This window comes from Dreissena polymorpha, chromosome 2, assembly GCF_020536995.1.
Source record: "Dreissena polymorpha isolate Duluth1 chromosome 2, UMN_Dpol_1.0, whole genome shotgun sequence".
Taxonomy (NCBI): domain Eukaryota; kingdom Metazoa; phylum Mollusca; class Bivalvia; order Myida; family Dreissenidae; genus Dreissena; species Dreissena polymorpha.
In genome coordinates, this window is record NC_068356.1 from 46,222,543 (window position 1) to 46,234,858 (window position 12,316).

General features: G+C 39.3%; 1 protein-coding gene across 4 annotated transcripts in view; it reads left to right on the forward strand.

The window, feature by feature from the left end:
- Positions 1-12,316, forward strand: part of LOC127866913 (uncharacterized) — a 39,005-nt gene that overhangs the window by 1,761 nt on the left and 24,928 nt on the right. The window contains exons 1-2 of one of the 4 annotated variants that reach the window (XM_052407779.1): positions 10-5,088; positions 5,557-5,688. The exons of 1 other annotated variant lie outside the window; for it this stretch is intronic. The gene's annotated coding sequence lies outside the window, so the exon portion shown is untranslated. Of the gene's footprint in view, positions 1-9; positions 5,689-12,316 lie in introns of those variants that run through there. 2 more of the 4 variants (XM_052407778.1, XM_052407777.1) reach the window with 2 other exon arrangements.

The window sequence follows — 12,316 nt, forward strand, 5'->3', positions numbered from 1 at the left end:
GTGAGTATTATATTTAGTGTCCTTACAATTAATTGCTGTAGTTGTTGACGAACCCCACAAAGAGCTAACCGTGAAAACACGACAATGGCGCCAAACGTGGGGCAAAGTGAAAATTGTGTTAAACGGTTAGGCTAGTTGCAAAATCAATCGGCATCGCATAATTTATTTTCAATCGACGGATCAAATTTAATTTGAAATGTAAAGAAACTGTTCGTTTCATAAAACTTGATTTCTGTTGTTAACTTGTTGAACTCAGTGTTCGCCTATTTTAAGAAGTGTGTAACAAACAGACAGCATCGCAGTTTTTTTTCCATTGTTGGCATTCGCCGGCCGTGTTATCAGTTGGCGAAATATTTCTTAAAAACGTGATTGTCCAATGCTTTTTGTAACAGTTTAATTGCTTGTGTAATCAACGGATGGCCACGTGTTTTTTTATTGGCAATTTTCCCGTGATTAGTTGGCGCGTATTCTGTGCGCAGCAGTTCATGAAAAACGTGTTTGGTTGACTGCTGTATATAGCAGTGTAAATTGCTGATGTATCGGTAACTGAAGTCCGAGGTAAAAGAAGTTTACGGGCACGAGTTTTGTCCTTGGCAATTTTATTTATAGCAGTGTTATTGCGAATGTAAACTGGGTCCCGGGAAATTGGTGCTTAACGTCAAGTTAAAGCGACGTGTTTCTTATTTTCAGTTTTTATTGATTATTGATAGCAACAACAGTGATAGCGATTTTGTTAATTGGTTATTGTTGGGCAATTAAATTTTAATTGTCTACCAGTAGATACAAAAGTTTTTATTTCAGAATTTCTCGGCCCATTTATTTTAGGTTGTTTATTAATTTAACTTTTTCATATTCACTTTTAAATTTCTAAATTTGAAATGGATATGGGAAGTGGATACACCCCACCATTGTCACCGGTAGCCCCCAGGAAAGAGCGCGTGAACTTCGACACTCCCACTAGATTATGCAATATTCTGGGGGTGGGAAGACAACTGGCAGAGGCCATTGTTGTGATACGGGAAAATACGGGAAATTTGTTCCCAGATAGCTTAGGGAAAATTATAGGGCGACGGCTGACCTTTGGTGACATGACCGATTTGGATTTTATTACTAACCCCGCATTATTTAGAGAAGCCCTGGGGTATGGGGATGGGGCGGAACATGTTGGGGAGGGTGGAATGGGGCGGTCATTCGCAAATAGGCCCATGGACCCACACGAAAGGTGGATAGATATGTCTGTGCTCGAGAAGGAGTCGGTAAGTCAGGATCGCGAGAGGGCCCAACTCGAAGCCCAAATTTCGGCTCTTGAGGCGGACGTAGCTCAATGGGACGATTTACTTCCCCAGTTTGCGGGGCCTTTGTTCCCCGGGCGTCTGAACTTCAAATTTCCGCTCTGAGGGATCCAAGCGAGGTAGATATGGTTCCAATTGGGGCGATGGGCCTTGGGTGGAAAGGCGGGACATATCGTGCCTTAAGTGTGGTGGTGTGGGACATATCCAGCGTATGTGTCTTGAAAGTACTAAGCCCGTGGCCAAAAATAATGAGGTTTTGAGCCTCGAGAGGGGAGGCCCACAGCATGCCAAGGACGTGCACGATGCAGTTCCGTTGGTGCTGCCAACAGTGCCAGATGTCGTCAGTGATCCAAGGATGGTCATTGGCGAGAGCACTGAAGGAGACCATGGGGATTCTGTGTGCATGGATGCGTTTCGCATACAACGGGTGGCGGTCCAGTCTGCCGAAGCAGCCAGCCGAGAGGCGGCGAGAAAATTGGCGTTTAACAGGGCCGACCAGGTGGCGGCCGAAGTGGCCCAGGGAGAGGCGATTCGCCAGGCAGTGGGAGAGGTGGCCAAACCGACCACTGGAGATAAGGCCGAACCGACCGCCGGGCATGTGGATCTGGCTGGTGTCACCTTGGCAGACCGCCGGAACAGTGCGTCCGGTTGTTATATCACCGCGATAGACCGTCGGTGCAGGGCGTCCGGTTATGGCGTTACATTGGAAAAAAACGCCGGAAGTGTGCGACCGGATACGGAGTCGACACGGTTGACCGCCGAGGGGGCGGCGCATTCGGATACCGAGTTGCCCCGGACAAAAGAAGGAGGATGAATTTCGAAGGCCTGTTAGGCGTGGCTTAAGAGGGTGGCGACCCTCTAGTTCTCGCCGCTGGGAGCGGTCCCAGCGTTGGAAATTAGGTTGGCGACCAGAGTGTCTAACTTCCAAAGTCAGTACCGCCTAAACTTGTAAAAGGGCGAGGTTAATTGTTAGTAAAACTAGAACTAGAACTACTACTGGAAAACAATTAAATACAATACCCCCCAAATTAAACAATTACAATAAATTGCAGTCACATAATACTAACAGAGGTATGGTCACCTTATTTCTGTGATCTTCCTTACTACTTTGATATATCTTTACTGGGAACTCTATCTGATTTGTGGTGTTGATAATGTATTACGGTGTACGCAGAATAACAAAAGTAGGATTTCTATTAAACATTGGGAGTAAGTTGATTAGATTGTTTTGAATAGATATATGTCCTATTGTCTCAGTTTAAGCCCAGGCTTTTATCGCCATATTGTTGGAATTTTAAAATTGAAATTAATCTGAGCAGTGCTCTGCGAAAAGGGGGTTTAATGCATGGACATAAAGTGTCGTCCCAGATTAGCTTGTGCCGTCCGCACTTAACTTCCTGTAATTTCTTTTATATGACAGCGCTTTAAAGTGCTTTGCACATTCACGGATGTGTTTGATTATTTCCCGTGAAGTGTTTTTTTTTCCTTGTGGTCGGGTGTGACATTGTCGGACGACCGCTGTCACACCGCACCAACGGATGTGGTAACTACGCAGATGGTAAATAGTAACCCGGTTTTCCCTGCAATATCCCAGTCTTGGCAACTCCGTCACCTTTTAGCCTACCATGTTAAGATTTGTGAATCAATCTTACTTCAATCACTTCGTAATTGCTGTATCATGTCATTTATTTCAGTAACTTCTATAAATGAACTTCTTTTCTACCAACAATATGCTGAGCAATGTCGTAGAATTTTGTCGCACTCCATACTGTTTTTTTTTGTTTTTTTTAATGGCCGGAAGTGGTATTTCCCGGAGTTTTTCTTTTAAACAATATTTGCAGGTCTTTTGATTTTTTTATGTGACCATGCTTGACGGCAACTGTCTCGTTGCATCACTTTGATTTCCTGAATGGCCGGAGGTGTTTCCCGGTGCATGTACACTTTATTTTGTTTGTTATTTTTGTAAGTATATTGTTTGTAATTTTCGGATAAAAGCCGACAAGAATGTTTTTATTTTATATACAGTCCACTCTCGTTATCTCGACATCGGATATCTCGATATTCTCGATATGTCGAAGTAAGCGCAATGTCCCAACTTTTTTCCTTCTTTATCTAAATTAATAAACATCGCATATCTCGATTTTCGTTATGTCGAATAATTCGATATGTCGATATAAAATTTTGTCCCGAGTCCCGATTTTACATGTTTTTACTGTGGTTTATCTCGAAGTGCGAATAACTGTCCCAATGTCGGCAAAAGTCGAGAAAATTTTTCTTTCATACTTCACCGTCCCGCTTCGCCTGGCTGCTTACGATACTGTGCGGGCGGTAGGAAATTGATCCGTTGATTGCATCAATGATCACACGTGTGTAATGTCGTTAGCCATTAACACTTGAGTAAGGCCTGTCACTTTAACTGTCACTTTAACATCAATTAACTGCAATTATTACACAGCCTGCCGAAAGGCCAACATACAATTGTTTTTACAAACTAGATTCCAAAATGCATTGAGTTATATTTGTTGCGTATATAAAGCCCTCGTCTTGATTGGACGTCAATTGCATCATAACATTAAATAGCAACATTACCGGATGTTTACTCGACAGTTTAGAAAAATTATAACCGCATGTGTTCATGCAATTCTGTAATACTTAAAACGTCATTTTAAGAATTTAAATAGAATAAATAATCGTGCCTCGTAAAAATGCGTTTATATCAGGTAGAGAGTATTATGCCACACGGTGACGGCTTTAGTTAGACCACTTAGAAGGTATTTTGATGTTAAAACAAGGTAAATTTTCGTCTCATTTTTCTGTAAACGTCTAATCGGATATCTCGAACTCTCGTTATCTCGATATTTGTTCTTGTTCCCGCCGACTTCGAGATAACGAGAGTGGACTGTAACTAATATGATGGAATTTTAGATATCCATAAGAAACAATATTGTTTTTTAACCACTAGAATGCAGCGGTATGTATGTAACCCGCTAGGCGAAGGCACTCCTGTGCCTGCGGGAAGGGGGAGATCATGGTCCCATTTGAGTCTCTGTCTCTTCTGCCTTGGGTGCGACCGTACGATTACCATGGGGGCGGTGGCCCAAGAGGAGTAAACTGGGAGGAGAGTGTACTGCCGGGCACCAGTTGTCTGTCTAAAATATTGTTAAAGGGTGGGGGTGGGTACAATAGTTTTTTTATTTTTTATATTTAAGTTGTTAAGATTATGCTGCAAAATGTACTTAATCTGTATAAAGCAATTATAGGTATTATACTTGGACAAAAATAAGATTATTGTTATTCTTATACTTTTAACCTTTTTGCCACTTAGATATGTATGTTAACGCATTTGTAGTCCCTTAGTTAAATTTCTTGTGATTTTATTATATAACCAACAGGATTTTTATTATAGATTATGCAGTTCCATGTGGGGGCGAGGGCCTTTTCATGTGTGCTGCAAGGCGGATGTATTTATTGGCATTTATTTTATTGTTAAAGTTGGTGTAAATATGTTGTAAGGTGGATACTCCTGTCCATTGATTGTGTGGACAAGAAAATGGCAGTAGTTACAGGACCTTGTTTGGAAAATGACTTTTTTGTTAGGGCATATAAGGAAATAACTTTAGTTGTAGTCTATTGCAGGCGTTGCGCAAACAGAGAGGTCGGACGAAAGCCGGCCGGCATGCAGACCTAACTTTGAGGTGTTAGGTCAAGGTGCTTACGCAAGGGGCACTATTACTTCATCGGTTGCGCCGGTACGATTCCTTCGCTGTGTGGCGTCGTCCCAAAAGGAGAAAAGTGGGTGAGTGTTGTGCCGGTGCCCGGTCTAAAAATGCGCACATACCTCGTGATTGGGAACCAGCGACAAATCGGTATATTGGGTAGCACGAGATAATACGGTCTCATGTGCACGGGTGATTGATGCGAGTGGACGTGTTTTCCCTAGCTGAGTATTGCTAGGAGTAATATATGTATCCCGGAAAAAGCAACTTTTTAGAAAAACCAACTAATCTGCTGGTACAAATAAACATGACCCATTTATAATCCTTTCAAAATCACACACCGTATCAACCGTTATTATTTAAAGTAAGCTATTATTGGTTGATGTAATGAACCAGCGTTGTTTGTACCGGGGTGATAAGTGGGTTTTTCTAAACTCGTGCTTTTCCGGGATCAGTCTATTGTGAGCCTGTGATTGCTTATGTTAGCCTGTGGCTGTGTGTGAAGTGCCATTCTGTGACCGTGTCAATAATACGTATTTCTCTGGAAGGCCATTCCCAGAAGGTATAAGTTCCATTCTGTGACGTGCAACCGACGAGCCGACGAGACGAGCCGACGAGTTCCCTCGAAGACGACGAGGACGATTGGTGCCATCCTGACGAGCATTCCAGTAGATGCCAACGTGAGTATTGTATTTAGTGTCCTTACAATTAATTGCTGTAGTTGTTGACGAACCCCACAAAGAGCTAATCGTAAAAACACTACATTCCTCTGTCCGTAATCGAATATGAATGTTCCAATCCCAATCTCTTCGCAATCGCCATTTAACTGTATCCATAAGAAAACACCTTTTTTATTTTTGATAGTAAAAACCTTAGTTGCAATAATCCAACTCCCAGCTATTGACCCTCCGGGTCCTGGGAGTTGCAACTGGTTTCAAGGGGTTACTAGATTTACCGAAGCGCGCGCTTTTGGTATCGGTACCGAAAGCGCAATGGCATTACCGAAAGCGCATTGGATATATGCGTTTCATATACAATAGTAGGAGAATTAGGAACAAACTGTTAATATAAAATGTTTCTTGCCACATAGTTAAATGTTTATTGTTGATATTTTGAGATACCTTTGTTATATTGTTGAAATTTATTAAATCTAGTAACCGTAAATAACAATTAATGAATGTCGCACTGGGTCATATGCAGTTGTCTCACGACTACGTCATCAGGGAAAATGGTGGCGGAAAGTGCCGAACGCATTACGGAAATTACCGATCATCAAAATCATCGTTTTTTAGCACTTGTCTGTTCTCCTTTAACATTCGGATTCAAGAATACACAATTTCCTATAAAATTATACAACATTTTGTTATATTACTATTTTAACATGCTGTTGAAAGTTGGTATTGATACTGTTTCTGTATATTCCTTAAAAATGTGTGTATCGATTTAGCACACAGTATTAATGCTTATCTGTTACATAATTGTGGTTTCTGTTTGTTATTTAAGGTAAACATTGTCAACAAGGTTCAATGATCGCGAAATAAATATAGAAACATGTTACAGATTATGCTACAACTCACGCCAGACCATTTATACATACATGGACAATCTAAATGCATTATTTTTACGAATTTCTTTTGGCATGCTCAAAATTAGAAACCGCAAATAAAATCGAAATTTCGGATACAACGATTTTGGGAGGATAAGTATTCAGACCGTCGTTTATTTATCGATTCAAATGTGTTTTGTTACAGCGGGGTGTTCACGTAGTCATCTGTTCCAACATTTCAATTCAATATTATTTTTTAAAGCTGCTTATAACTTAAATTTTTGAGTTACAGACATATAAAACAAAGGTTCAAACATCGATACACTTCTCGAACAATTTAATAGTAAATAGTATTGGAGCTGGGGAGAGCTCGAACAGAGTCACCGTTTGAACACATTATTTTTTTTATCAGTCAGCGGTATCGGAATAATTAAGACGCTGTACGTTTTTATAACAACTTGTGTCCGATGTTGACACATACCAATCAGTCAATCGATAGCATTTAAATATGCGTGAACGGACTAAATAACGTTGATATAAAAAGTCATATTTCAAAGAAATTGTGTATTCACACGATGGCACTTTTTATTATACCTCACTTTCGTTTCAAAGGTATACATTAATTACCTCGGTAGCAATATGTACGGCACCCCTCTTCTGTCTTTTATATGTATTTATTATTGATTTTTTTATTTTTAACAAAACTCCCGTTGTTGGAAATTAGCAATATAACACCGTAGTCCATCGAAAGAAGCATTAACCAGTTCACACAGAGGTTACGGAAATTATCTTTAACAGTACTCTCGTTGTCGAAAATTAGCAATATAACACTGTAGTACATCAAAAGAAGCATTTACCACTTCACACATCGGTTACGGAAATTAACTTCAAAATAATGTATAGTTTCTCATTAGAAATATCCCGTTAATTACATCAACGTCTGTATGAAAGGAAATAAGTAATTTAATCACCCAGCATCGAAGCAGCATATCAAAAACATCAGCGTATTATTGATTAATGAACATCATGTTGAGAGTACGTTATTATTTGTTAAGGAATTAATGGGAATGAGCTGCAAACGGATGATTTCTCTAGGTAATCTAACTACCTGTAGTGTTAACTCGATATATATTTAAATAAAATACATGTTGTATGCCTATATTAATAACATCGTAAGAAAAATTTAACCACCAGGCAGGCAGGCAGAGAGGCAGGCAGGCCAATGTCCCCGATTTCGGAACCACTTATCTTCGAATTTTACTCTTTTGGTTGATTACATCGTATATGAATTTATGGTAGTTTTCTAGACGCACCAAGTGGAATAATACTGTTATTAGTGCTCATGTTTAATTCCCGTTTAAAAATCAGAAATATATTCATCTCCAGCTATTAATTATCTTTAAAAATAATTATAAATAAAACGGCAGATAAAAAAGCTATACAATGATTGTTCCTATGACGTATCAATGATTGAAAAAAGAAGAAAAATGAATAAGGTTACAAAATGAATAAAGTTCAAGCTATAGTTGGAGTGGGACCCCTGTTTGCCACAAATAAATATACCATACTATTGTTGCAGTCGAAAATTTAATATGTTGCTTGAATTTATGAAATGTGTCTTATTTGATACACACCTATCATAAACTGCTAACAGATCTGAATAAAATGTGGCACAGCATTTTATTATCATTAACATTTTGTTGAATCTTTCCGCTACAAATCGCAAATGGACATAGTTCAGCCCTTTGAGTTATACATAATAGTAGTTTAGTATGAAACATTTAACTGTGAGTTGCATATATTTAAGCTTCTGTTGCTATCGGTTTAATCATATAATAATTCAAGTCAACTTTAAAGGTATATTTTCACTAGTCTATTTACCTTGTGCTCACCTTTGCTCTTCTATGTTTTGTCTCCTATGTTGTCCAAATAGGTAATGTTCGTTTGGTGATTCAAATAATTATTAATTTAATAATGCCCAAAATGTTCGTAACGTAAGAGTCACGACAAAAGCTCCTATCATGGAATCATGGGAAACACCATGGGCTCCTTTACCATTTACACCGGCTATAACTTTGGTTTGCCATTATGGTCCAGTGAAGCCACAACATTACAGCCGCGGTGGGAGGTTGGGGAATAAGTAAATAAGCTTTCGGTAAATCTAGTAACCGGTTTCACGATTTACCATAGAAATTTTACCGCCTGGATTCCGGGCGCTGATTTATTGGTAAAATTAGCAACATTAACTATTTTCTGGCATGAATTCACACAAATAGATTGTCAATATATCTATAATGAGCAAATGAAGATAACTTACATGACATGGTGTGCTCGCAGAAGAAAGATTTAAATCAAAGTTTCAAACACGTAAACCGTAAATGTGAATGTCAACTTGTGGAACAGTTTTTATTAACCAAAAGAAAAATTAAAGGAACGCACGCGGTGTGTTTACAACAACATGTATCAATAAACGGTTTACCTATGCTTTTCTCCGAATATAAATTTTATGTTTTTAAGAACAGACTTTTGGAAGAAACAAAAGGACCGACGACCCTTAGATCTGCCGTAAGGGAATTTTAATACAACATCTACAGCAGCAACATCTATCTATCTATATATACTGCTAGTCGCCAACAATTAGCATTACAAGCAGGCGCGTGTCAGTGCTAGGAAATTAAGGAAGAAGTGTATAGGAAATAAAAAGAAATACATAATGTATTTGTAAGACATAGAAACAAAGGTGATAGTGTTAGTTAAAAGAAGAAATATACAGATAAAAGGTTAAAAACAGCCAACCTGCTTAGAAACTGTGGTCTAGTTTGGTCACTCCCTGCCTAAACTGGTCCAGGGTAGGTGCCTGTACAATAGTGGCTGGTAGAGAGTTCCATGGGACAAAAGTGGCTGGATAGAAGGAAAATTAATAGCAGTTGCTTGGAGTGGGGATTTGTCTGAATGAAAGAGGGTGCAGATGTCTAGTGAGCCGGGTTGGAGGAGTGACGTCGGGAGGCATTGGTACAGCAACCAGTCCGTGGACAATTTTATAGAACATCAGTAGCCGGGAGTCATACCTTCTGTTCTCAAGTGAACGCCACCCTAATTTGTCTAGCATGTGTGTGACACTGTTGTGATATGAGTAGTCATTTGTAACCCATCGATCGGCCCTGCGTTGGACCATCTCGATCTTGTTGGTGTTGTGCTGTGTGTGTGGGCTCCACACTGAGCTACTATACTCAAATTGTGGGCGTACAAGGGTTTTGAAGGCAAATTCTCTTATGCGTGGGTGTTTTATGGGAATGTTGCGTTTGATAAAGTTAAGTGTTTGACTGGCTGTTGTGGTAACCTGGTTTATGTGTTTATTCCAGCTGAGGTCAGATGTGATGCTAAAACCCAAGTATTTAGCATCACTAAATGTTTCAAGGGTATGACCGTGGAGTGTGTAAGTGAATTTGTAGTGATGTTTTGACCTGGTGATGTTCATAACCGTACACTTGGAAGGATTACATTCCATATCCCAAGAGTGTTCCCATTTTTGTAGCCGATCTAGATCTTCTTGCAGGGTATTTTGTTCAGTGGGGTTGTTGACCGTGATATAGACAGCAGTGTCATCAGCAAATAACATGTATTAGCTCTAAAGCATACAATTGCTTTTAGCCCTATACAAAATAGAAAATAACAAAAGTATAATGGATGGATTATAAGAATTATGATTTCCCCAGGCGATTTTAGCGCAGCGGGCTAAAATGCGTGCACTTGAAATTCTCACAAGCGCTTGCTGTCTGCATTCGGCCAATGTTCAATCAAAACATGCACGCTCTTATCAGCGGTGTGTGCATAAGGGGCTTAGATAACACGTATGAACGATTTACGGGTCGTTCATGGGGATCAATTATGGTGTTTGTCCCCTAATAATGGCCGATAATGATCTAATATTACCGGTACATGTGGAGTAAGAGCAATTAAAGATATGCTCAAATTTTTGTTTGTTTTATTTTAATTAGTTTAAACCTATTTATTGTAGCTCGATTGCATCGAAAGCCGTATGCTTATAAAAACGCTCTCGAGTCCTTTTCCTGGGACTAGAACCAGTACTTGGTGTCTTTTGGGGGAGATCAAAGGAACGCTCCAAGTGGGTTCGAACCCGTGACCTCGCGATCGCTAGGCGGACACCATATCCACTACGCCACAGCGATCTTTTAAATATTTTAATTGTTTACGACTATTGCAGAAAATAAAAAAGTATAAAGAACTTGCTTCAAAAATAAACCGTTACTGATGTGTGTTGCGGTTGTGTGTAATTTAAGTTATAAATACAATTAATTGGAATCAAACGTCTTATTTGATTGCTCCCGACCTTTTAAAGTAACATCAAAGAACATTTCATACTATTGTTCGTAAAATAAACTTTATGTAAGTGTTCTTTATGGCAATTGCCGAAATTTCAACGCCAGATGTGGACTGGTAAAATAGATGTTTGTAGATACAAAATGCTCGTTTTCATTATTGTTTTGCATATCTATTCATACGACACATGGAGACTAAAATGGTGTTCGTGTATGGAAGGGTATTTAGGTAAAAATTACATCCTTTATGACTGTGTCATGATTCTTGATGGTACTTTCAATTTGTATGTAGAAACCTTTTCATGCTTGATGACGCTTACATCTTGCCTAATGACCAATGTCTATTTACATTCTGCTTAATGGTATCATGCATGTGTACATATGCAACATTCTTGTTCGTAAATTGCATGCTGGGTATGTGTATGTTGGTTTGTGCAGAGAGACTTGTGCAATATGCTATGGGATACCAAAGGGGTCAAAACTTTAACTTCTGCTCGAGCAGGAAAAAATGCTGCTCGAGCAGCATTTAAATGCTGCTCGAGCAGCAATATGCTGCTCGAGCAGCAAATTTGCTGGTCGAGCAGTATTTTTTCTGCTCGAGCAGAAAAGTCCTGCTCGACCAGCATTTATTTTTAGCTCATCTATTTTTTGAAAAAAAATTATGAGCTATTGTCATCACCTTGGCGTCGGCGTCGGCGTCGGCGTCGGCGTCGGCGTTGGCGTTGGCGTCGGCGTCCGGTTAAGTTTTGCGTTTAGGTCCACTTTTCTCAGAAAGTATCAATGCTATTGCATTCAAACTTGGTACACTTACTTACTATCATGAGGGGACTGGGCAGGCAAAGTTAGATAACTCTGGCGTGCATTTTGACACAATTATGTGCCCTTTTTATACTTAAAAAATTGAAAATTTTGGTTAAGTTTTGCGTTTAGTTCCACTTTTCTCAGTGAGTATCAATGCTATTGCATTCAAACTTGGTACACTTACTTACTATCATGAGGGGACTGGGCAGGCAAAGTTAGATAACTCTGGCATGCATTTTGACAGAATTATGTGCCCTTTTTATACTTAGAAAATTGACAATTTTGGTTAAGTTTTGTGTTTAGGTCCATTTTATTCCTTAAGCATCAAAGCTATTGCTTTCATACTTGCAACACTTACTAACTATCATAAGGGGACTGTGCAGGCAAAGTAATGTAACTCTGACTGGCATTTTGACAGAATTATGTGCCCTTTTTATACATAGAAAATTGAAAATTTGATTAAGTTTTGTGTTTAGGTCCACTTTATTCCTACAGTATCAAAGCTATTGCTTTCATACTTGCAAGATTTATGAACTATCATAAGGGGACGGTGCAGGCAAAGTTATGTAGCTCTGACTGGCATTTGGACGGAATTATGGGCCCTTTATACTTAGAAAATTT